The sequence below is a fragment of the Python bivittatus genome, unplaced genomic scaffold (assembly GCF_059951505.1).
Source record: "Python bivittatus isolate LINGU-HERP-01145 unplaced genomic scaffold, Pbiv_v1 ctg000570_np1212, whole genome shotgun sequence".
NCBI classification, from domain to species: domain Eukaryota; kingdom Metazoa; phylum Chordata; class Lepidosauria; order Squamata; family Pythonidae; genus Python; species Python bivittatus.
Genome location: NW_028277097.1, coordinates 9,101,031 through 9,127,812, shown reverse-complemented (window position 1 = coordinate 9,127,812; position 26,782 = coordinate 9,101,031). Strand labels below are relative to the sequence as shown.

General features: G+C 38.7%; 1 protein-coding gene across 2 annotated transcripts in view; it reads right to left on the bottom strand.

Annotated features, from left to right (window-relative positions):
- The window catches only part of PRLR (prolactin receptor), a 167,421-nt gene that overhangs the window by 62,912 nt on the left and 77,727 nt on the right, over positions 1–26,782 (bottom strand). Inside the window, exon 1 of one of the 2 annotated variants that reach the window (XM_025165705.2) lies at positions 2,185–2,223. The exons of the other annotated variant lie outside the window; for it this stretch is intronic. The gene's annotated coding sequence lies outside the window, so the exon portion shown is untranslated. Of the gene's footprint in view, positions 1–2,184; positions 2,224–26,782 lie in introns of those variants that run through there. 2 annotated transcript variants of the gene reach the window in all.

The following is a 26,782-nucleotide window of genomic DNA, read 5'->3' as shown; positions in this document are numbered from 1 at the left end:
GTGTGAAAAGATTGGAATTTCTGGTCAGCAAAGGACACAAATATAATTAAGTTGAACAATATGTTGAATAATACAGTGGAGGTTTCACACATTATTTTACTATCTGATCTAGATTTCTGAGCATCTGTCTTTGTCTCTCACTCTCTATCAATCATCCTTAATTTATAAAACCTAGCAAAATGAAAATTGTTGAGTTATCAAGTTCTCTCTGGACTAATTTTTTGTTTTCAATAGTGGCCAGTCAGTGCTCTAGCAAATCTAATTTATTGACAGAAAAAGCATCATTCAGATACTTGTGCCTGCCATCTTTATTCCCAGTTTGCATTTCTTGGAACTATAAATAATAAGTGTGATTATCTGCAGCATAGCTAATTTCATTATAACATAAAAAGAAAAGAATAGAGGGTCTTTCAGCCAGCTGGGGCCCACACCTGTGCTCTGTAGTCTGGCTTTATCAGTGGTACTGAACATTTGTCTAACTATTTACAAATAAGTATATAACGACATACATTCCCAAATACATGTACATTACAACTGCAACTGTCTGTATAATTAGTAATTGTCAAATTTTGCAGCCATTATTTTCTGCTAGCCTTCTATTTATCTTCTACTGTTACAATAGCCACCAAATTAAATTCACACAGAGACAACACTAGATATGCACAGAGTTAATTTGCTCTGTTTGGCACCTCCATTTTCAGCTACTAGAATTGCAGTTCAATATCATTTCAAAATACCAATGGCTGTATGCTCTATTTCATGTTCTTTTTCTCAAATGACTTAATTTACTACAATGAAGCTATCCTCTAGCTCTTCTTGACTGATATAACCTCACAGCACAGCCATTCTGTTCACTCTATAACTAGCTGAGATCACCCACATGATTATTCCAGGAAGAATCTTTTTTATTTTCAATTGACATTACTCACTAATACAATTCAACCTTGAAGTTAAGTATGACAAAAAACAGAAATAAAAACATATACTGTACATACTGTGCAGAAGGAAAAACTACATGAACATTAAAAGAGGAGGGAGGCAAACATTAAAAAAGAGTAGAGAGGCACTACTCTTAGTTACTTATGCCCTTGTTACCTTCTGAATGGATTACTGTAATGTGTTCTACATGGGGCTGCCCTTGAAGAGTATCTGAAAACTTCAACTGGTACAAAATGCAGCGGTGTGGGCAGTTATGTGTGCTTCAAGAAACGCACACGTCACACCTCTGCTCTGCAAGCTGCATTGGCTGCCAGTTTGTTTCTGGGTCTAATTTAAAGTGCTGGTGATGACCTTTAAAGCCCTACATGGCGTGGGGCCAGGTTATTTGAGGAACTGCCTCTCCACAATTATCTCTACCCATCCTCTCAGGTCTGGCAGAAGGGGCATGTTGTGGGTCCCTCAGCCAAGAAGCTTCATTTGGCAGGATACAGAAAGAGAGCCTTTTCTGCCATAGCACCTGCCCTCTGGAACATCATTCCCCGACGTGAGATTCGCCCCAACCCTGCCAGCCTTCTGGAAGGCCCTCAAAACCTGGATGTGCCATCAGGCTTGGGGATCCCAAGGAAGTGTGGAACCCATTAAATGGTTATATTGTATAGTTAGAGTGAACTCTCTGTCTTTTTATTATTGTATTTTTAAATGTAGCTTTTAATTTTTTAATTGTCTTTAATGATGGAAGACTATGATTTTACTTATGTTTTAACGGTGCACACTGCCCAGAGTCACATGCAAGTGAGATGGACGGCCATATAAATTTAATAAATAAATAAAACACAGCCATACTTTCAGCATCTTTCTCATAAATTCTGGGATTTAGCATACATGTAATCCATTCAGTGCTATTTGGGTATCTGTCAACCTCCCCAACATGTTAGATCTGCTATCTCCTACTGCCTTTCAAGAAGAAAAATGGGTAGTTTCAGCTCACTTAAACTTTTTAATGGGCTTTAAAGAATCCATTCATTTCTTAACAAGACATTTGGCATGTTTTTAGGGCAGAAAGAATAACATATGTTTGAAAGAAGGAAAGAAAGTCACATGTGTACAGAAAAGCATTCAAATATGGGTCAGTGCTGCAAGACGTGGGTAGGCAAACTTTTTTTAGCTGGTGGGAACATCTGGTATTTTGAGAGCACGTCATGGACGTTCTTATGTAATAGGTGCAATGATGGGCGTGTCACTTACAAAACAAATTTATCAGAAGGTTGCACGCTAACCCAGTAATCTTCTGTCTTGCACGGTACTCACTTCTATTCATTTGGCCCTTCTGAGCAGATGGCCACAATTCCAAGCTGAGCACAAGGCTGCGTTCATCCATGACCGACCTTTCCTAGGAATCAATTGTAGCCTATCAAAGGCAAAGAGGTAAGCTACTGCTCATGCAAACATTGTTCCACCAAAAGCAAGGATAGAAACCAGACCAAAGCTGCAGGAGTGACTTTGTATGTACATTAATATGGAAATTCCTCTCATGTTATTTAAGCATCTATAAGTTAAGGCAGAAACATTAACTTAAATCTGGGAAAACATAACCCAACCCAAGTCCGGCATTGAGATGGAAGCAACAGCCCCATCAAAATGAGGATCATTTCCAGAATTTAAAACTGTCAATACTTTGCAGGTCATAAATGCAAGGAGTGTTGCAAAGTTACTTTTTAATCACTTTTGTTACTGAGAATGATCACTAAAGGAGTCAGTTGCTAAATGAGGACTACCTGTATAAAAATAATGTGAACAGTTGTGTTCATTGTATCATAAAATTGACACCGTAGAATTGGAAAAGGTGCATGCAGGTTCCAGTTTAAGACTGAGAGACCTGTTAGCAGGCCATTCGTTTGAGCTCCTCCAACTTTCCTCTCACTACATTCTGTATCAATGTATTTTTTTCTCATTTTTGTCCACTGAAATCTACAACCTAATAAATCAGACTATGTAGGTAAACCCAAAATACTAAAATAATGATTGGACTTACTATCATTCACTATCTTGAGTGAGAATAACAATCTATGTGAGCATTGCAAATATTAAACCATATAATGACATGTGTTGAGAAATACTACATAGGAAGGGCTAGGAACTGCTGTTGAGAAACCACTAATAAGATGTTCTGTTATGAAATCTTATACAAATTAATTAACTGAAATACCATAATAGGGTGTTGTAGTAATACATTTGAGGTAATGAGAAGATACTATGAGATGCAACCAACTTTGCAAAGAAACTTGGGAAGCCAAAATTGCTTTCCTAATGTTGAAACACTAGAATAATCCATGAAGTTTAAAGAACTATAATCTTAAGATGAATTTCTTAGACAACAGTTATCTGAAAGTGAGAGAATTTTAAAGAGAATTTAGGTACAAAGATAATAAGAGATATGTTAACTTGGGAGGATAATTGTACTTAACATTCGTTGATCTCAAAAACATCTATTTTGATAAAAATGTTTCAGAGCCAGAAATGTTATAATTTGGGAAGTAATATCTCTTATCACCTCTTTATAATTACCTGTCAAAAATGAATTATTATTATTTGCTATTTATTAAATAAATAGAAAAGTGGGAAGACGAGGCTCCCAGAGTCCAAAGAGGCATTTCCTTCTGCAAAGCAGCAGCTCATGCCCTCTCGGCTTTCTGTCTCAGGTTAGTAAGTAGGTGTCACACCTGAAAAGCTTTGGTCATTAATATATATATTCCATGTCTTGGACATTTTTTTATCTTATCTAGCCATCCCCAAACCAGCATCTTCCAGATGTTCTGGGACTACAACATTCTAGCCAGCATGTGAAAGATGCCAGCTTGGGGATGATTTCATCCTCTGACATATTTGACTCTATAATAAATTTTGCATTTTGGAGGAGAAATATATTTTTTCCTCAGAGATTAAACAATAAATGATAGTATTTAAATAATTGAAGACACCAGCAGGCACAGGCCCGAGGATGTTTAATGGTCTATTTCAAAAATCAACAGGCGTGCAATAACTGTTTGGCTGAACTCGTTTTCAGTGAGCTCTGACACAGCACCATCTGTCTGAGTTTCAAATAATTCCCCCAAGTACTTACTGCCACCCTGCATTTCTCTTGCTTTTTCCTCGTCATGTGCGATTCCCAAATGTATTTAAGGCTTCCCAGAACTAACTGTGCTGTTGAACATGAACTGGGAGGTGGAGGAATGCAACAGATGGTCTCCCCAAAAATACCCACAAGCACAGGAGCAACATCCTAGAAGATTTGTTCCATCCAGACCTGTGGCAAAGAAAAATAAAAACACGTTCACCTGGGGTAGGCAGGAATCTTTAGTAGGCCAACACAGCTTATCAGTCTTCATTTTCCAAAGGCTAGAGCAGTGTTTCTCAACCTTGGCAACTTGAAGATGTGTGGACTTCAATGCCCAGAATTCCACCCCCCAGCTGGCAGGGGAATTCTGGGAGTTGAAGTCCACACATCTTCAAGTTGCCAAGGTTGAGAAACACTGGGCTAGAGGTATGTCCTGAAGCAGATGTGGGTTATAATCCTTGTGTGAAAGTGTTAAGATAATTTTTTTTAAAATATTGAGCAGCACTTCTCAATATTGCTTCCATTGCCACATAAAATAATTCCTGGGTACTGAAAGCAACAACCAGAATGAACACACAACTAGGGCAATTCCCTATGAAGGAACTGGATTTTCCTCTTTTGCTTTGTTTCATGTCCCTTTTCCTCACAGAAGATATGAGAAAATGTGTTACCTGTCCCAGATTACCTACGAAAGAACTCCATAGTACCCATCTCAAAATAAACTCTTGAAAGACACTGTTGCTTATTTTGCCATCTGAGAAAAAGTTTTTTTTCCTATACTTTGCTTTTTTTAATCTCAAAAGGATTTGTTTTCTTCTAATTCTAAAGTACCTCTACACAGCAGCTTTGCACTGGTTCAGAACCAGTTTGTAACACCGGTCAGCTGGTTTGACAGTGGTTTTTTTTCCTCTCCTGGCTCGTACTGTGTTTATTTGAAACTTGAAAAAACCTGGATTTGTTTTATTGAAACACTGTGGAGCTTGCACCTGGCCTGTTTTCTCTTTCATGGAAACTGCTGCTTTGCCCTGCCTCCTGGCCTCAGAGCAACCAATATTTTTCTCCCCCCCCCAAGCTTCAGTGTCCTTTTTCTGTCGGGTTGTTCAGAATGTATTTTCTTCCCACTCCAGCCACCACAGCAACATGCAATGAAATTTAGAGCTACTGGAGAAGATGCCTAGTTAGAAAAATGTTGATATCCACACAATCACTGCAGCAGCACAGCTTGCAAGAGCCTTTTAAATATTTGGAGAAGTAATGGTGTAATTACAGCTGGGAAGCTCCCTCTCACTGTAGCCTCTTTTTTTGAAAATTGCTAAATACATACAATTTTTATAGAACACATGGATGGGGGCGGGGTTAGGAAGTTACCCTTTTTTTCCTCTTTTGTATGGAGTGGGGGATTTGTTACTTCAGCACTAACATTCGCTGAGAGTGGGATATGGATTGAAAGATATTCTTTGCACTGTGCTAATGATCAGTTGGAGAAAGCACCGACTGGGCACGATACGTTCAGCATGTCCTTAAGTGTTTTGAGATCTCCAGAAGCAAAAAATGATACCAGATCTCCTTCAAACTGCTTTGCGAGGGACTGGAAAGTGAATTATGCCATGTGAAAGTACCTAGAAATTGCTTCGGAGCCTTTGATACTACAGACTTTATTGAAAGTTTTTTGAAAGTTCATGTTTATGTCTACACATGTATTAATTTTAGCTACGTGCGTGTTAAAACACACAGCTCTATAGTTTCCTAGATCCATAGGCAATGAAATAAATAGTGTCACATTTTTACCATTTAATTTTCTGATTTTATGGTTTATTTTAATTATTCTGAGTATTTTTGTTTTAAACACTGCAATTTCACAACTCTTAATTTTTACTACAATTAGTACTAGATGCCTGCTCATTTTTATTAGCAATCTTCAACTGCCCTCATCAAGGAGTCAGTTGTAAGTAATGAAAATAAATGAAAACCATTCATTTATAACCCAGTGGAATACAGGATTTCTTATAAGCAAGTTGTCCTGAGTTCACTGGTAATCCCATAAACGGGAGATCCAAGTACCCCTACAGGGGAATAAGGAAGCATTATTATTCCAACATGCTTCTACTTACCTCCGAACAACCTCCCCATCTTCTTTCAATACTTATCTCATACATTTCTCCTCTGACCAGTTGATGTGTTTTGGTTGTTTTTATGTTGTTGTTTTTTACAACTTGCTCTTCAGATTAAGTCTTTGACCAACTTTTGTTTTGATAAATGTTGTGACCTTTCTTATTCCTCTTAATTACCTAAGACTTTCACCTTTCAAGGCATGCCTGTTTATATTTTATAGCAATTAATCCATTGTCAGAGAGCTATACTATGAGAACAGAATGAAAGGTAGTGCTGCTGTGTGTAATATCCATATCTGATAAACTTACCTATAGAAAATCCCATTGTTGCAGCTGCCAGTCCTCTGCACACCTATTCAACTAGTTTGCGTCTATGTTCATAATGAGAGGATGCAATATTAACCCTCCTTCCTCCCAACACCAAGTAATTAGTGCTGATCTGAGGGCTAAACTCCCACAAATCCAGCTAAAAATTGAATAAAGTCATGGACATGTTACGTTTTGCAAGACTTACTGGTTATTTAATAATGGGCAGGATGGGAAATCTTGTACACCCTTCATTGACATTGCGGCACTGTAATCTGGAGCTGTTGATATCATCATGCGTAGCAAGAAAAAGATTAGCATCTTACATGAGAAGAATACTATTAAACATTGTTTGCCCTGGATGTTTATGTGGTGGACAATACAGATAAGGTCTGTTCAAACTGGATACCCAAGTTTACTTAAAACACACCCCAATTTATGTTGTGTTTTGGTCTTGATCTTACCAGCCTTCTCTTCCTGCAAAAGACTTTGCATGTGGATGGATGCCTGGGCAAGGCCCATTTTATGTTATGCAGCTTTCACCACTACTCAGCTCAAGCTGAATAATAAACTTTACATGCAATGAATCCAGCCAAAGATTTTAATTTAGTAGCATGATTTGGAATGTGAAAAAGTTACTGGGCTGACTCTAGCCTTAGGCAGATGATGAGCACGGGAAGTGGGACTAATGAACCTTCCTAGCAGAGGTAGTCAGAACTGATTTAGAGCCATTTGCCATTCATTCATTCATTCATTCATTCATTCATTCATTCATTCATTCTTGAATTGATATCTCACCTGTTTATTCCAATATTCAAAGTGCTTACAACAATATCACCAAGAAGGCTAATAAAAATAATTTGAAAGAGGTGCTTTAAAAACATCTTAGCATGGGCAGATCTCTCTCCTTGAAGCTTATTAGACTGTTTCAAAGACTATCCCTGGTTGTCTGCAATACCACAAACCCTTTACACTCTTGTTCAGTTACTCTATTAAGTGTGCCAAGTAAATACTAAGCTTCTTGTATTTTAAATTATTGAATTATCTGGATCAGAAGAAATTCTTAGTGATGAACAAGCAGGATTTAGGGAGGGCAGGTCCACAATGGATCAGTGTGTCACGTTAAAATTTCTAATAGAGAAACACATGGACAACACCTCCCCTTATCTGTTGCCTTCATTGACTTAAAATCAACCTTTGATTCTATCACAAGGAACAAACTCTGACGGAAGCTGTCTGTCACATCCATTGATCAGCAGCTACTCTCCTTGATTAGGATCCTCAATAAGAATACAGCCTCTCAAGTTAGATGAGATACAGCTGGTCACTTTACTGTGGACATTCCAATTCACTGAGGAGTGAAACAGGGTTGTATTCTAGCTTCCCCATTGTTTAATATCTATGTAAATTCAGTGGACGCTGTCCTAAACAAAAAGGAATTCCACCTAAACTTCTCTAAACTTCCTCCTAAACTTAGTGACATCAACGGCAAGGGAAACAGCAATCAAGACATAAATCAGAATGGTGCAGGCAATGGTTTTCCCTGTGATACTCTATGGAAGCAAAAAGAAGCAGGACAGAAAAATGTATTGATGCCTTTGAACTTCGGTGTTGGAAAAGACTCTTGAGGATACCAAAGATAGCTAAGAAAATGAACAAATGGATCATCAAACAAATCAATCCACAGTTCTCACTTGAGGCACAAAAGACCAGACTCAGATTATCATACTTCAGGCATATTATGTGAAGACCTAGCTTTCTGGAGAAGGCTCTAATGCTGGGAAAGGTGGAAGGAAAGAGAAGAGGAGGACCAGCAGCAAGGTAGATGGACTCAGTTACAGTGGTGATGGGTGAACCATTGGAAGCCATGAAGGACCAGGTTGGCGACAATCTATGTGGCTGCTGAGAGTCGACACTGACTTGATAGTACATAATCAATCAATCAATCAATCAATCAAAAACTTGGTGACAGGCATTTGGCAATATTGCTATGTGCCAATGATGCAGCAATTCTTTCGCTTCCACTGGGGGGCCTTGGGAGAAGTCTGTGGGCCTCAGTGGAATTCTGTAAGGAGAATCACTTCCAACCAACCATTCTAAAACCAACATTGTTTTCTCAGGAAGACCTTGTTACCAAATATCAATGGCAAATTGGAAATAATAAAACTGAACTGAACAAGTTACAGCTTTTAAATACCCTAGCTTAATTTTTCAAGCCTCTGGAGCTTGGTGGGAACAAATTAGTGCTATTTGTGCCAGAGCTACCAAGAGTGCCAAGGTGTTGCGTTTTGGGGGGATTCCCCCCCCCCAATTCTAAGGGGAACAGATGCATATCTGCTGCCATCAAGCTTTTTAAAAGCAAAACTATATCCCAAATGCTGAACGGTACACAGATATCCATCTATAATGTTTCAAAGCTCTTAGACATTGTTCAATTGAGGCTTTTACAAGTACTCTTCCACATCCCGTGCTATATTTCAGATACTTTAATCTTGTATGATTCTACTAGAAGTGAGAGTCTGTGTTAACCAACTCTCTTACTGGCTTAAACTTCTGTTTTCCAAAGGCTCCCATTAATTCTCCTTGAGGGCGTTCCATCAAGATAGAAAGGAAAAAAATCTCAGCTGACCTGTGTTATTGTGGCCTTTCTATCTATTCTCAGCTGCCCCTAAGTTCAGAGAAAGCTAAAGCTGAAAAAATATTTGACACTGCATGGCAGATGGATTTGGGGTGCTATAGCCATCTTTCAGTGGTGGGTTCCAACTTGGAATCCTTTTATACCTACAATCTAGGTATAAACTAGGTATGAACCTATTTATTCAATCATGTTTGTACAGCACCCTGTATAGCCTTTTCTTTGGCTTGTTTCAATGCTTATCCTCAGCAGTACTAGATGGGGGGTTGTCCCAGATAAACCAGACACAAAACACAACTAGATGAGCTAATTCTACTTTATTGTAAGTCTACATTAACAGAATCTTGCAGGACTGAAAGTACAAATCTCCCACCCTCCCTAGTTATTACCTGAGTAGTTATGGCAGGTCCTTCCTGAGTTTCCTTTTCTGGCCATTACTCTGTTGTGGACTCCTTTCTCTTTCACCTGATCATTCCCTAGGTGGCATCTCTTCCCCCTGTCTTCCAGGGTCACCCTCACATTCCGACACAGGGGTACAGCAGGAGTCTGTTCACTCAGAGATGCTATTTTGTGGTCAGAATGACCTGAGACCAAACGGCATGTATTTTTCTGCTGCCCTTTCTATACCAATTTACGTGCAGACATACCTTTACCTCCTCCCAATAAACACCAAATCTGTTACGAAGGAAAAATGGTGTGTTTCCTTCTCACTCTTCTGTCACTAACAGAGTTAAATTTTTACCTGCAGTGGTTTCCATAAGAAAGCGTAAGATGTCCAAATCTTGGGATCATAATATTATAAAATTTTTCTTTTCTCATTTATTTTATTGTACTTTCATTTCATGTTTTATATTGTTTTACTATATTCAATTTCAATTTCTCCCCTTCTCCAATGTGTAAGTGTGACACTGTTTTGTTGGATTTGGTTGTAGCTTCTGTGTACTTTACCTTGCTGGTCATCTACTGTAATGAAATAGATTTGTTTTGATTTGGTTGGTGTATGCACACACAACAATACTTCTCCTCAGACGTTCACACACCTGTGCAGCTGAGTAAACCTCCCAAAGGTGGAGGATGCTTACTGCTTCAAAGAGATGTGTTTCTCTAACCCATTTTGCAAGCCACTTTTTCCAGATATGAGTTACAGTATGTCACCAGATCTGACCAACTCAGAAAAAGTTGCTGCTGATGCATGGATATCTACAGATAGTTGGAGGTGGGTTCCCAGGATTAGTTCCAGAGTCAGGTTTCCTACTGACCAGTAATATATCCATCTTATCTGGATCTAACCTCATCTTATTCACCTTAATCCAGTTTATTAGTGAATTAGGTAATGATTAAGAAAATCTACTGCTTTCTTGGAATTAGATGGCAAAGAGTAATAGAGCTGTATGTCATCAGCACATTTGTTGTTGTTGTTGTTGTTTACACTTGCATGCCATCCAACTCTTAACAACTCTGGTTGGCTCACAACAAATAAATTACAATAACATAAAGAAAAGATAAAAGATGGCAAGTGCTATCAAGCAAGTTACCTCACTGTGAAAGGTAGAATGACATCTCCTAGCACTTTACATAGCAATTAAACAACACAGAGAGTAAAATAAAAGTCTGTAGTCCCCTAGAGACATCTTTTAGACACCGTCTGACAGGCAGGACTGAACCACTGCAAAACAGTTCCCTTACAGCCCTATACTGGTAGGCAGTGCAGCCGAATATCACAAACACTGACAATAAGCCTAGGAAAACTAGCAGAGCTGCAGCCCCCCCTCCAAACCTAGTTCCTGGTGTAGACCGTCTACCAAGGTGACTCTGGATTCCCTGTCTTATTGTGCCATGTTGGGATACTACAGCTTTGTTAATTTTTCAATTTGATTAATTTTAATTTTTGACTATTTTGTTACCTATATCTTATTTGTTTGGTGGACAGTGATGAGGTCATTGTCTGAAACTGGATTGGGGTGGGTTGAATTATTATTATTATTATTATTATTATTATTATTATTATTATTATTATTATATTATAAATGGTGATTTTTAAATGCTTAGATAAATTTTGATTATAATGCTTTAGTTGGTTTCAAATGTGGATATAAACATATGAAAAAGTGACAAATAAATTTGATGGCAATCTTCTTGACATTAGACCAGATAAAGTGGACAACCAGCTGGACTGAGCTCAAAGCTGAGAAATGTGAAAAAAAATCTAACTGTATAGGTGGAAGAGCGAGCGAAGATTGAAGAGTAATCTAAGTTATGAAAGCCAAAACCAACTGAAAGAGCCACTATCCTTTTATGAGAAGGTTTACTTGGAAAGGCTCATTGGGCTTCTCCTTCATTCCTATTCTAATGTTTTTATTATGGATTATTGTTGCTTCAGATGTTGGTTTGTGTGTGTGTGTGTGTGTGTGTTTGCTATTATTTACCTCAAGTCTTTGCAAGTCAGGAGACCAGCAAAAGCAAAATTATGGGCAGAGGCACACAGCAAGAAAACTGTTTCTACACGCTTTTATTTTCTGAAGAGGAAAAGGCCCATAATGAAAAGACAGAACGTGCTTTGCCAGCCAGCCAGTCAGAATGAAAAAGACTCTCCGTCTGCACCAGTTTTATTTATCATCAAAGCAGGGATTTCACCAGAGGCTGCTGAGGATAATACCGATGCTTTAATTAAAACAGAGAGCCTTTCAATTAGTTTTGAAATATATGGTAGATGCTATTTAGTAGAAGATTGCCAATAAAAGTGTTATGCAAGTTTACTTAGAAGTAAGTCCCAGTGCATTCACTGGTGCTAGCTTATTCCTAGGTAAATAGATTTGCTACCTTAAGATGATTCTCTCATAATGGTTTGCAGGTAAATATGAAGGGTTGATCTCTCAGTTTTCTTGGGTCGAAGCCGTCAGGATAACACGATCTGTGGAACTAGTGTTCACTTGGCATGTACAATCATGTACACTGAATCACCTTTCCCCAAACGGATGCCTTTTGAATGTCTTGGACTATAATTCCCAAAATCTTCTGATGGCCATGCTAAGTTAGATCTTTCCCAATGTTGCTGGAACAAACAGCAAGGCCAAAGCATATTTTTCCTGTTCTTGATTAAAAATATGTCTTAGAAGATATGTTGTTTATAACAGAGAACAAGTATACCATCCCGTTGAACAACGTTTAGCAACCTAGTGAAGAACATCTATGTAAGAATACATAGATCCCTAGCTGGCCCTATTATTCTGCCCAAGTCATCTTTGGCCTAGTAAAAAGATCAGTTTTAAAAAACATTTAAAACTGAATGCACGATTCCAGATGGATGTTATCTAGGTATTTATCTTTATAGAACTTTAAAGGCTTTTAAACATACCAATTTTCCTGCACAGGTAGTATTTTAATATGGGAGAGAGTGTATACTTTGCACATAAACCACTATTAAGATTAAGGCACTTGTATGCCATGGTTGGCTGGCCAAGATGGTTGCCTCAGACAAGATGTCTTTGAACAAAAACTGCAAAGCACATAGAGTAGCAAGGTTGCCTCTTGAGATTTAGCTGAGGAGGGAGTGGTGTCTGATGGAAACCAGCCGGGTTCCTGAGGTACAACTGGATGCAAGGCTTTTTACCTATTTCATTGTTTTATTTTAAAATTGTATAAGAAGCTCCAATCCAAAGGCTGTTAGCGCACATAACGAAGCAAGCATATAAAACAATGTTATTAAAACTAATCACCCCACATAAAGAGAACACCCCAAAGCAATTAAACAAAGTTAAAAGCACAATGGAATAGAGTTGGATTAACTGCTTTATGGAACAGCAAGAGAGCGCTGCACAAACTTTTGAGATAAGTGAGTTCCAAAGCCTAGAGACCACTAGACAAAAATCCTGCCCTCTAGCCCAGGATCTGGGTATGGTTAACCTACAAAAAAGACAATTACAAGGAGATATGATAGCAGTCTTCAAATATCTGAAGGACTGTCACACAGAAGAGGAAGTGGACTATTCCCTATTGAGGATAGGACCAGAACCAGAACCAGAACTGATGGATTAAAGCTACAAGGATGGAAGTTCAGGCTAGACATGAGGAAGAACCTCCTGATTGTAAGAGCTATCGGACAGTAGAACAGGCTACCACATGACAGGATGAGTTCTCCGTCACTAGAGATTTTCAAACATAGGCTTCGAATGGGCTTCTCTTAGAGATTCTCTAATGGATCATGCACTGAGCAGGGCAGTGTACTGGGTGACATTTATGGTCCCTTCCAACTCCATTATTCTATTTAAACTTGAGCTTCATTATTAGTGAACAGTCTTGTTTTAGTACTGAATTATCTGCTCTTCTTGTGGTCCAAGGTATTGTCAACAATTTTCCCTTACAAAATTCAAAGGCATCAATTCTTCTTCATTCCTGCTTTCAATACCATATATTGCATTGGGGAAAATCATGGTCTCTGCAATATATACTCTTATTGCCAGTTGATATCTCTGCATTTTAATATTTTATCCAGGTCATAGTCTTTCTCCATAATAGGAGACATCCCTAAGATGTTTTGAGCCCAGGAAAGTACAGTAAAGCCCGTTCCTACTTTAACTGCTTCTCCTTCTATTTGCTGGGTTGGCAGTACAATATCTTTGGTTTATTTATATATTGATTTATTGTAACATTGAGCGCAGACCAGCTTTAATGTTCCCTTCTTTCACCTTCAGCATGAGATAGCTTAAGCCTTCCTAAATGCCAGCCATCTGGGGTTGCTGAGATTTTAATTCCAATTACATTTTAATTTCAATTTCTTTCCATTTTAATTCCAGCATCTTTTCTCTAGGCCAGCATTTCTCATGATATATTCTGCATATAAGTTAAACAACTAAGGTGGACTGCAAAGTCTGACTGCAAAATCTCAGAGTATTATCTTATTAGCATACAAGATCAGCGCAACTGTTGTATAGTTTGCATGTTCCTTAGCAATGCCCATTTTTGATATTGGAATGTAAATGGATATTTTCCAGTCCCTTGGCCACTACACTATTTTCCATACTTGCTTACAAACAGAGTGTAGTACTAAATGCAAAATCTTGTAAGATTTTAAACAGTTCTGCTGGTATTTCATCAACAAAATTTTCTAGGCCCCATTTAACTTTGCTTTCCAGACTGCTGGTTACCAAATGCATCAGAACAGCCTTACCTGCTCAATTCTAGGCCCATTTTAGTTTAGTATTTTCCTACAGTGGCCAGTCAGGTGCTTCAGGGGTAGAAACACACCGTTTCTCTCACACTGTTTTTCCCTGCAGCTGGTATTTGGAAGCATCTGACTCCCAACCTAGAATCAGTCTACCTAACTTTGTTGCACAGACACAATTTGCTACTTCAGTTCGTAATATAGCTCAAAGAAACTGATCACGGGTTAACAATTCTCAAAAAGAAAAAAATGCTGATTACATTTGGCATGACTCTTAACTCAGTATTTATATTCAGGTAAACTAAACACTCTGTTTTATGAATATCCTGGCCACTCCCTGTTTGCTTCCCTACTTGTTTACTACTCTGGCATGTGTCATAACCACATATTTTAGTATTTTATCTTCTTGCACGGGGCAGTCCTTAGCTATCAGATAACAACGTTTTCCATGTGTATAAAGTGTTTGTTTGGTTTTTTTGCTCCCTTCTAATGGATGCATGTGAATATTTTTCTTAGTGAACATGGAGAAGACAGTGTGGAGAATCTTTTTTGTGGTTGTGTGCTGCACAGGCCTCGGAAGCGAAGTACTAAAGTGATTATTTTTCTGGCTCAGGGAAAGTTTAATGTTTCCATTCTTGCTTGGAGGTGGTGGTGGGAGTCTCTGGAAGGTTAATAGGTGTGTTAACCTTTGTCAGAAGTATAATTAGGCTATTTATTTTTTTCCTGCTGCCTAACATTGGTGGGAAATTGCATCGCTATAATTTAGCCATCCCTGTGGGGCTCTGAAGGCTTCAGAAAGGGTGCTTCAGAGATGTACATGGCACAGGGCCATGGACTGACCACATCAGCTCTGAGCTTGTGGGGTAAAGAGTTCAATCTTCTTATATGAATGGTTTCTGGAAAGAGAATATTTCACCTCCATGGATGTTCTCTAGCAGTTGAGATTCAAGGTGTGCTGCTGGTGTTTCCAGAAATAGGAAACAGCCATCAATATTCATAGATACTGATATAGATACTGATAACCCAAGATTCCATTCATTTATCTGTCCCTCTTTTAAAGACATCTTTAAATGACATTGAATGGCAGCAAATTCCATAACTATTTTTAACGTAATTTATGACCATTAATACTGTCACAATCATGGTATCCCTCCCATGTACAGAAACCTTCAAGAAATTAATCTAATTTGCACCTTTATGCAGCCTGACCCATTCGTATTTCCCAAAGGCACATTGAACATGCCAATGCTTTTAAAACCTTTTGATGCCGTTCACAATGAAAATTTGCACAAAAAAGCCCTATATTGAGGTAAAGCACAATATATGAATTAAAAAAACAACAGCCCAATGTATTAGGGAAAAAGAAATGTACCACTGTGAAATATTTGAAACAGAAGTGGAATTCTCATCGTATGCACACTGGAAGGTAACAGTGAGACAAGCTACAGCTGACTGAGGACCAGGCCAACACAGTTGCTTATTTGAAAGGTGCTGACCACATTAGCCTGCACTTGGAACCTACCAACATGCTTGCTTAACAATGCTAACTGGGACCGGACACTGTTGTTAAGCGACACGGTTGTAAGTTGAAAAACTACATGACCGCACCACTTAGTAACAGCAGTTCAGCAGTCCTGGTTGCTGTTGTTAAGCAAGGACTGCACAGGTTGTTAAAGTAGGACCTCATTTGACTGTGACTTGTAACTTCATGCCGGTTTCCCCATTGACTTTGTCGGAAGCTGACAGGGAAGGCTGCAAATCACGATCACATGACCTTGGGGATGCTGCGATGGCTGTAAGTATGAGGACTGGTCATAATTACCACTCATTCAGCACCGTCGTAAGTTCGAACAGTTGCTGAACAAGTGGTTGTTAAATGAGGACCACCTGTAGTCTGCCATCACCTGCCATTGCTGCTTGTACAGGTGAGAATCTTCCTCCAGTTTCCCCAGTGAAGTGACCGAGAGGTCCTCTTAGCAAGCGACTCCACTATTGAAAATGCTTACTTTAACTCTCACAGTATGTTTGGTTGGGTGCCAGTATCCCAAATCTGCTGAAAATACAGTTTCTTACCTGTGACATGCTGCTGCAAAATATTAACAAACATGCTGAAAGCATATCAACTTCTCCTAGTGGCTTAATGGATTTCACTGGGTTGTAACCACACTTCACACTTGCAGTTTAATTTAGACTGACTTACAAAACAATGAGAGCATGGCAAAGAAAAACAGCTAAACAGAACAATTTGCTAATAGCAGCATAACATTAATAAAAAAGGAGACGTAGTAGTTAAACCTTCAAGAGTATATAACTAGTTACATAGTATTTCGTCCAACACTGTGCTGCATCTGCAAATATAACTATCATAAATAAATAAATAAGATTTCAAACTAAAAGTATCATCTTAATTTTGGACTCATTGTGTTTTCTTTTCCTATATTTTATTGGTGTAATGGTTAAGGCATCAGGCTAGAAACCAGGAGACTGTGAGTTCTAGTCCTGCTAGGCTCAAAGCCAGCTGGGTGACCTTGGGCCAGTCACTCTCTCTCAGCCCTAGGAAGGAGGCAATGGCAAACCACTTCTGAAATCTTGCCAAGAAAACTGCAGGAATTAGTCCAGGCAGTCGCCAGGAGTCAATACTGACTCAAAGGCAGAACCCGCCCCCCCCCGTAAAATACATGTTTTAAAATATGATGTGCCTTGTATTTAATAGTATTCAATTAATCTGCTATAGATTTATAAGTTTGTTTTTTAGTTTAGAAGGGACATCTGCTCTTTTTTATTTCCGTTGGATCAAAAAGCAGAAGCAAACACAGCTTCATGTATAAAATTAACTCCTAATGTGGTTTGCTTTTTAAAAACAGAATAAAAATGATGTGTGCATACACACATTTTCCCATTCATCCACTAGGTACAGTACAGAAAATGATGTCTTTCATATTGATAATTTTTGCCAAAAGCTGAAATCCATACTGTTACTCAAATGTCACAAATTCTAATATTTAAACTGAAAAAAAATCCTATTATTAATATGAACTAATGCAACTGGAGAGAAAAAAAAATTATGCAGGCAAAAACTCTTTAAAGGTGGAAAAACAGATTCAAAATGTGAAGCAGGGAGGGCCTGTAAATGTGAATGACTCATAGTATATAGAAGCTTCAATCTAGAACTTGTTAGGTCATAATTACCATTGATTTTGAACATGTCCTATTGCAGTCAATTATATACCATCAAATAAATGTCGATATATCCTAAGTAGTTTGTGCCTACATATTCACTCCCTGCCCAGGGCCATTAAGTTGGTAAGACTGTCTATTTGACTTGATTACAGCATAGAGCTTCCTCTGTTTGGAAGATTATACCTCTCTTTTAGCTTATCTTTCTGAACTCTGCTGTATTAGTAATAAGGGGAAAATGGAAAATCAAATTCTAGAAGAAACATGTAAACTTGTCTTGGGGCAGTGGCAATGTGATCTGGAGTTGGGGGATATTACCATCAGTCCCTCGCATGGACACATCACTCCCTGTTAATCTTGGAGTTGACTGCAGATATTCCCCATCACAGGGAGGAAGGACCTATTCAATTGATCTGGCCCAGGAGCCTGATGGACCCAATTAGATTTCATAAGGAACCTGGGGCTGTCCCTGAGGCTTGATGCAGTTTGACTGAGTTGCCACTTTGAATGGGAGGGCAATATAACCTTGGACTGAATCATGCCTACATGGACTGTCTCTGTCATAGATCCCAGTGGGCCCCCTGGTTTACAGAGAACCCCCAAAGGTTGAAGGAGCAGCAGATGCACATCCAGAGTACTGCTAGAACAAGTTGAAGAGCAATTTTGAACATAGGTAAGAATCTTTCTTAAGGCCTACCTTGCTGCAATAAGAGCAGTGAAATATGTTTGTTTCTCCACCACTTACTGTGTCCTCTGAATGCTGGCCTGTGGCCCTGTGAAGGGTGATTCAGTCCTTCTTGAGCAAGGAGGGACTGCAGGAGCACCTTCAGGGTCACTACAATGATTATTCTCAATACTTGACTGATAAAATTGCTCAGATTCATTGCAGTGGTAAGTATATCCTTGAGAGAGGGGGTGGTTCCACTGGTTCTGAAAGTGGCAGTGGTCTGCCCCCTCCTCAATAAGCCATCACTGAATCTAACGGAATTGGACAGTTTTCATCCTGTCTCCAACCTCCCTTTTTGAGAATGTGGTTGAAAAGGTGGTTGTCCTATAGCTCTAAAGGATCCTGAAGAAAACAGATTATCTGGATCTCTTTCAGCCTGGATTCGGGCTGGGACACAGTACTGAGATAGTATGGGTCATGCTTATTGATGACCCAAATCAAGGAACATGATCAAGTTCACTTTTTGTCCTTTGTTTTATAAAACAACACATTTACCAACTGTATCACAGCTCTGATTAACCTCCCAGAGACAATTTAAATTTATCAGACCATATCTCTTACTTTTTAAAGTACGTATTTTGTCAAAGGTGCATTCTAGCTTCTAAGAGAAGAATGCCGTTTTAAGATATTAAAATAATGGGAGCATTATTTGTAATCCATGGTAAACCTAGAAATTCTCCCTAATTTTTTATTTGTCTTATTCCTTGGAATAAGAGAAAGAGTAAAGTGCATTATGGTACATTATATATGGTACAGCTACTGTATATAACAATCTGCATCTGACGGAGAAAAGGTGATTTGGGGCATGTGAGGGTGCTTATGTCATACCTGTCAGCAATCTTTTTTCAATCTCACCTTTCTTATTTTTATAACGAACTCAAGGCAGTGAACATACTAACAGTCCTTCCTCCTCCTATTTTCCCCACAACAACAAACTTGTGAGGAAAGTTGGTCTGAGAGAGAGTGACCGGCCCAAAGTCACCCAGCCGGCTTTCATGCCTAAGGCGGGCCTAGAACTCGGAGTCTCCTGCTTTCTAGCCTGGGGCCTTAGCTGTGTCTTTTTCTGAGGTTGCACAACAGTCACATGTGATATCAGGAAAGATGCTTTTGATTTAAGGAAGTACAAACAGGTGCAATGTGTGCTCCCATGCGTGTTCCAAATTACCATTTGAGCCTGGGTCGCCGTACAACCCTAATCCATAGTATCTGTTCCCATCTCCTTTACAAATCCTCTCACATTCTGTCAAATGCAGACATAAGTCATTTAAAGAATCCCTTCAGACTTTGATACTCAAAGTGGCTCAATATGGAACCAAGTAAATATTGTTTGCATCCAGAAATTAAGCAGCCTAATTATGACTTTGGAAGATGAGACTGAAGAGCCTACTCATTCCTGTTTTTCTATATTATTTCTCCAGAGTTGTTCTTCCAAGAGGAATTTTCTTCCTGGGTTAGCTTGAGGAGTCAAGGTTAAGCTCCTTCTGAGATAAGAGAAAGGTTAAACCTGGTACTTCTTCAGTATACCTCATTCAGGTCTTCTCCTTCTTTCTGCTTGGTAGGAAAGACACCACAGGACAAATCACTAAGGAATTTCTCTTCTGCATCAGAGGGGCAGCCAACAGGTTGTGAGAATAACCCAATACTTCCTTGCTTTCACTTATGCAGCAAAAACAGCCTCTCCCTCAACTTTTAGATGCCTCTGTCCTGCTAATTCACCTAGGTAGTTTTATCTAACTACCTAGAACCCAAATATTATATACTGATGCTGTCTGTGCATCCCAGAATGAAGTCACAGCCACATTTTGGGCAGACAAGTATTTAAACATGCTGTTCGAATATTTAATCCATAAATTAGTTAAAGTAATGATCCAATTTTAGACACATAAACGGATTTCCATCCAATTTTGCTATCCAAGACTGGATGGCAAATTACATGTGAAATCAATGGCATAAACCAGTATACTCTTGTTAATCATGCATGGTTGTTAGATGTGTTGATATATAGGAGGGAGTCATACTGTTGTACAGAACTGCTTTCTATGTAGAAATTGTTTTGTGTAAGTAAGAAATTACACCAAAAGGACAAAAATGTGACCAAAAAAAAGGCGATAAAAGAATAGCGAAATGAAAGGCTTTGCATGTCACAATGATGAATGTATGATACTTCTATTAGCTATATTTTAAGATATAGTTCTGCTGAAAGCCAACATTTTAGTTCACAATAGTGTTAAATCATGGCTGGGTGTCACAAAGACAAGTTGCAGAAAGCCTTGAGTGAGCACACATATATTTACCATTTCATCTTATACTGATGCCACAAGGAGAAGAAAAGAAGCACGTCTATATTTCTTGTGAATCCCAAACTATTAGGGTTAGGATAAGCTATTGCAATAAAAATGACAGCTTTGTATCCATTGTTGGAAACACATGGGTTCATACATTGTACTAAGACTTAATTAGCCATTTCTTTTTGGCTGGGCCCCATATCCTTTTCAGAATGCAGTTCTCAAGGCACAATTCTAATTAAAATGTACTCCTCACATTGGAAAAAGCTGGGCTTCCTTGTATAAGCTAGGCCTGATTTGTAAATGTGCCTATATATTATTCCATTAATAATTGGTAATCAATAGCTAAAGACTTAATTTTATGTGTCAAATATGACTTATTCAACAAACTACAGTTAAATCAAAACAAAATCCAAGATTTGACATACTGTATCTTCATTAACAGTTATTAAGACTAATCAGAGCATATCCAGCTTTCTGTTAGAACTTTAGAACTATGAAAATGCACTTAGAGTTCACCTCCATGCTAATGTTTGTCTTCTACTCTATGTTTGTATGTTACATTGCTATATACTTTCCAATTAAAAAAGACAATGACATATAGTACATCACACTAAGCCACAGTTAGATTTCTTATGGTTTGATGAAGAAACTATAATTGTCTGGGTTTGCACATAATGCTACAACATAAATCTTGGTTTACAAACCACAAAGGTTGGGTTTGCTATACACGCTGAGCCAAAACCAAACAAACCATATTAAGGATTATCATGATATAGGAACCCAGTCTCCATTTATAATCATATGGGCCATCATATGAGTCATCATTACATGAAAACAGGAACTAGAATTTTGATTTTATATGCCAAGGATTAGATTTAGTGTTCAGGGACCGTGATTACTGTGCAATTGGACATCTAAGGCTTGTGATAAGTTTCAGTTCTGCTGCCTCAATCTCATCACTAAATTTCCACCACTGTTTCCATTATATAATCCTTCAAAAGCATTGTGAACTCCATGTTTCCAATTGTCTTTATTCCTACTGAACTTGAAAAAAATGGAGAACATGCTATGGGGAGAAAAAGGAAACTGGAAGCAGAATGGGGCAAGGGATCCTGCCAACTGCCAGCCCCTCTAGGTAGACTAGACTACAGAGTGAACTCCACAGGAAAACCAGAACTACCCTTTATTGAGATAAATACTGTATTGAGGCTATAACAACAGAATCTGGAAGGTCTGATTGTGCTGTACTTCTCCTTCCTATACTCTAGTGAATCAGGGTGGTGTTTGCCTGATCCACTTCTGAATATTATCTTCTTTTCCAGGACTTAAAGAATGTCTCAGCCCCCTTTACCTAGGTAATGGTTCTTGCATATTTCTGTCAAGGTCACCTCCCTTGCTCTCTACACCAATGGAAAAATGGTCTGCCCAGAAGCTCTGTGGAGCTGTAGCACTTCAGGAAAGAAACAGAAAGTGCCAAGTTTTGCTATGATTTTATCAACACCAGTCCAAGCCTGCATAGATTAATTTAGCTCCTGGACATAGCCAGTGTTGTGAAAACAGAAAGGCCCACTGCTGATTTAATATTGCTACAAAAGCCGCATGTGGAAGTCCCTTGGGTTCAAGGAAAATCAGAGCATTAACGTCTGAAACTTTTGGAAATGGCAACTAAATCTAGCATAGTGCCTTGGTTTTTAACTTTGTCTTCACTAATGAAACAGAGTTCATGAAATAAAACATACTATCCCATACAGTACTTGTTTCCCAAAATGCTCCTAGAAGTAGGAGAACTCTTAGAAATGCCTGGAATATGGAACAAGGGACTACCAAGTTGTCAGAATATGAAATCTAGACCTCATCCTATGGGTTACAGGATCAAGTATTATGCCTGTAAAGGTATGAAACTAGAGGTGTTGTCATTCAAAGTATACTGAAAATTCCAGACCCTTTCTAGCTTCAACTACTAGGAAAGTTATTATTATTATGCCTGTAACCTAATACGTCAATCCATTATCAAAGGTCACTCCATTATGATAATAGCTATCCATAATTAGAATTCAAATTCTCCGATATCCTAAAATTAAACCATCAGTTGCAGATGAAGCATATTGGCTAAAGAGTAGAAGGTCATTTTTTAAAAATGGTGAAAAACAGTGATTACATAAGGGGAGAGTTGCTTTACATCAGAACTTTTCTGTAAAATAATCAACTGCAGATTTGAAAGCCGAACATTAAACACAAGTAGAATAGAATATTTCTGCCTCCCTACATTCCTTCCCACACATGATCAACATTTCTAGAGAAAAGCATGCAGGAAAATGTGTAAGAAAACTTGTGTGGTGTACCATTCCCCTGATCCAAGGTCCATCCCATCATCAACCCCCATGGATCATCTCAAGAGAACAAATAATAATTTTCCCAAGTTATGTTTAAATTGTCTCTAAAAAGATTAAGTGTGCTGTGCAAAGTTCATGGTTCAAATGTGACCCCTGTAAACTATTACAGTGGTACCTCGGGATACGAACTTAATCCGTTCCGTGACTCTGGTTGCAACTCGAGTTGGTCTCAAGTCGAGGTAAAGTTTCCCATAGGGTTCAATGTAAATCCGGTTAATCCGTTCTGCCCTCCGAATTTGGTCGCAACCCGAGGCAAATTTCCCCATAGGGTTCAATGTAAATCCGGTTAATCCGTTCCGCCCTCCGCCCGAATTTGGTCGCAACCCGAGGCAATTTTCTCTTCAGAGCCTGACTCCCACCAAGCCTGCTCTGCATTTTCTTTGGAGCCATGCTAACACGCACACCAAAAACCTTCGCAAAACACCGCAAAACACACCACAAGCCTCACCGAACGTCTCCTTGCTACCGCGTCCTCGCCCACAGGAAGCCGCGACCGCGTGGCAGCAGGGAAAATGGCCGCGGATCCGGTTCATAAGTTGAGGCGAGTTCATAACCCGAGGTAAATTTTTCCTGCCGAAGCTGGTCGTAACCCAAAATGTTCGTTAATAGAGGCGTTCGTATCCTGAGGTACCACTGTAGTTAACCTTAAGCAAGAAAGTAATCGCTCAGCTGCAGAGCCCCTCGGATGCATTTGTAAGCATATCAGTCTACATCAGCATTTCTGAACCTTGGCAACTTTAAGATGTGTGGACTTCAACTCCCAGAATTCCCCAGCCAGCATTATGAGCCTATTATGAGCTATGCTGAGATGATACATATGGACTCTAATTATTTAAAATGTACTTTGAAAATCCTAAGCATTCTGATCACTACTACCCTACTATTACTATTAATACGACTATTATTTTAGATCTAAACATTCTTATTTTTGTGTAGCAGTTGATTCTAATTATGAAGCAACTACATTATATCACACGTGAAAATGTTGCCTGTGGTAAGTGAAACTAAATCTAATCTGTTGCACAATACCTCGTGCAAGTGAAAGCAAGACAATAGCTATATAATTTATCATAGCACCATACAAACTCCTGAACAAGTGTTTGTGAAACAACACTTGTTTTATGTTTATGAACATAAAACACTTGTTTTAGCCAAAGATGTTCTTTTGGAAACATCTATCCTACCAAGATGTTAAAGCATTCTAAGCATTCTAAGGTTACAATCTCTGACATCTGACTGTAATTATTAGTGATGCAATGATGAAAATCTAGACACAAAATATTCTTTCCATGTGTGTTTATTCTGTTTTCAATGTTCTTGTGCATTATTTCACTTGTGAAGCATTCAACTAGTATTTCTTTCTCCCCCTACTAATAGCATTACAGATGTTTCTGACACAAAGCGAAAAATCAGCTGTGAATTTTAAAAAGTCAAAAAACATTCAAGTGTTCACCTATCTAATAGCACAGCAGGAATAAATTGGTTTACTTCTGTTATTCTGATGGATAACAGTTTTACTTGAAATTAAACATTTGATTGTAAGAAGGATTATTTACCTCTTCCTCATCTTTAACCATGTACATGCCTTAAAGGTCACCACCTGTCCATAAAATGCTTTTAAATATGGGGAGAAAAACATATCAACTTGACAACCTGGGTGTTAAAGCTAAACCTCTCTGGTCCCATCACCTCCCATTATCTGGCTGTTCATTTTTGGACAGCTATGCTACGAAGCTTGCATTTCAGCCCTGAAATCTAGTTACAGCTGCAATTACTTAGGAGTTCTCCATGAAAAAAAGGTAATGAAATTGCATATTGAAACTCTGCTCCAGCACAGGACAAAAGTGTGTGGAACTACTTCCTGGATCTAGACTTTCCTGCAGCAATGGAACCAATGTTTCCATAGAGTAAGTTATCTATGAAAGTACATTATAGTACATTTTAGGAAACCAGTATCCTGGTTGTATCCTGTGTGTTTTACCAGCACCGTAGCATATGCCATACACTGTGTGCCATGAGGTTAGAAGTTCATATTTCCATCCTTATGCCAATGTGAGTGACAGTGAAAATCTTAAACCACTAATTCAGGTTTAATAGCTGAACAGCTTTAGATGGCTTACAAAGATAATAAAAACACCCATAAAGATAATACTAAAGGCAAAATCACTAAGAACACAAATTAAAGCAGTAACATTAAAGTATTAAAATTGTGCTTGTATTGTTGTAAATAACTGGATGTAGTCTGCGTCCATATTGTATGTGCATACTTGAAAGGCCTGGCAGAACTAAACCATATATAGCTTGATATCAGTGTAGTATGGAAGATTACCTTCCTTTTTTGAATCCTAGTCAATAAGATTAACAATGAATGAAAAAAACAGAGCAATTCCTTAGCTGATCAATGATTTCAGTTAATATACAATCTGATGGCATGATAAGTAATGGCGAAGACAGGTGAAGCAGAACCAGAGCAATCTGGCTCATTCACAATATGTTGGACTCCTTCCAGCAAAAACTTTCTTCAGGACTGGAAAGCACACGTTCATCCATTTGTGAACAATCAACATACGCTGCTCTGATTCAAAAGAAGGGGTTGCATTCTGGAAGCACTTAGAGGACATACCAAACAAATAGCTGGCCAGGAGAAGCAGAGGTGCTTCTTATGCCACGAAGGCAAATGAACATCTCAACAAACTAAACTCTCAGGCATGGTTTTTACTGAGTTCAGAAGACTGCCTATGCTATTAAAGAAATCATCAGGCTCAGGAGGCATAGAAGCTATAACCTCCAAATTGCTTGGTTGCTGGCTGCAAGCCATGAGCCAGGAAACAGAAGCCATGGTATCCACCAAGGTAAACCAGAAGGGAGAGGCTGAGGAACAGTCCCAGGGTAAGGAACAAAGGGCAGCTGAAAGAGGCAGGAAAATGCCAGCATTTAGGAAGATTCAGTCCCTTCAAGCCAAGCTTCTTCACCACCCCTTCTGCCATTTTTTTTCTTATAACCACAAGAAAAATACAGTAAAGAAGAAAAATGCAAAAAAAAAAAAAAGGAATGGCTGCAAAAATGCTGTTCTGACCATTTGTGTTTGGAGTCTCTGTCTTGAACATGATTGTACAAGTCTCTGTCTTGCACAACATTACCACATTCTCACAGTGAATGGGACAGAAAGAGAAAATGATTAAATTATGGAGGATAATAATTGATTCTGAATAGAATTTAATTTTTAAAAAATTATCTTGGCAGTGCCACTTTGGGGAGTGTAGGCTGTGGCGTGGCACTGAATGCCTGTTCACAAGGATCCACAAGGATTCAGGATCGTGGCCTAGACCAGTGTTTTTCAAACTTAGCAACTTTAAGATGTGTGCTGGCTGGGGGATTCTGGGAGTTGAAGTCTGCACATCTTAAAGTTGCCAAGTTTGAAAAACACTGGGCTAAAAGAACTTGGAAGAGCAAAAGGGGAAATGGCAATACCAAGCTCTTCTTTCATGATGAGCTACCCAAATTTCATGATGAGCACCCAGATTAAGGGTGCTTCCCTAGGAGTCCTTTAGTGTGTAACTGCCTGTCCCAAACAAAATCTTTTACAAGAGATAGAGAGGTGCATAAAATTAGGCACGCTGTAGAAAAAGTCATTGTGAAGAAAAATGTCTTGTAATACAGGTAGTCCCCAGTTTAAGAATGAGTTCCATTCCCAAGGTTTGTCCTTAAGTGAAATTTGTATGTAAGCCAGAACAGTATTATTGTATAATACTGTATAAGTAGTATTGTGTAATTAACTCAAACCATTGTGCATTTAACTCAAATCATTGTGTATTTAACTCGAATCATTGTGTATTTAACTCGAATTTTGATACAATAGGCTCTGTTTTTAACTATGGGTCATCCTTAAACCAGGCATTCTTAACCCGGGGACTATCTATACTAGACACA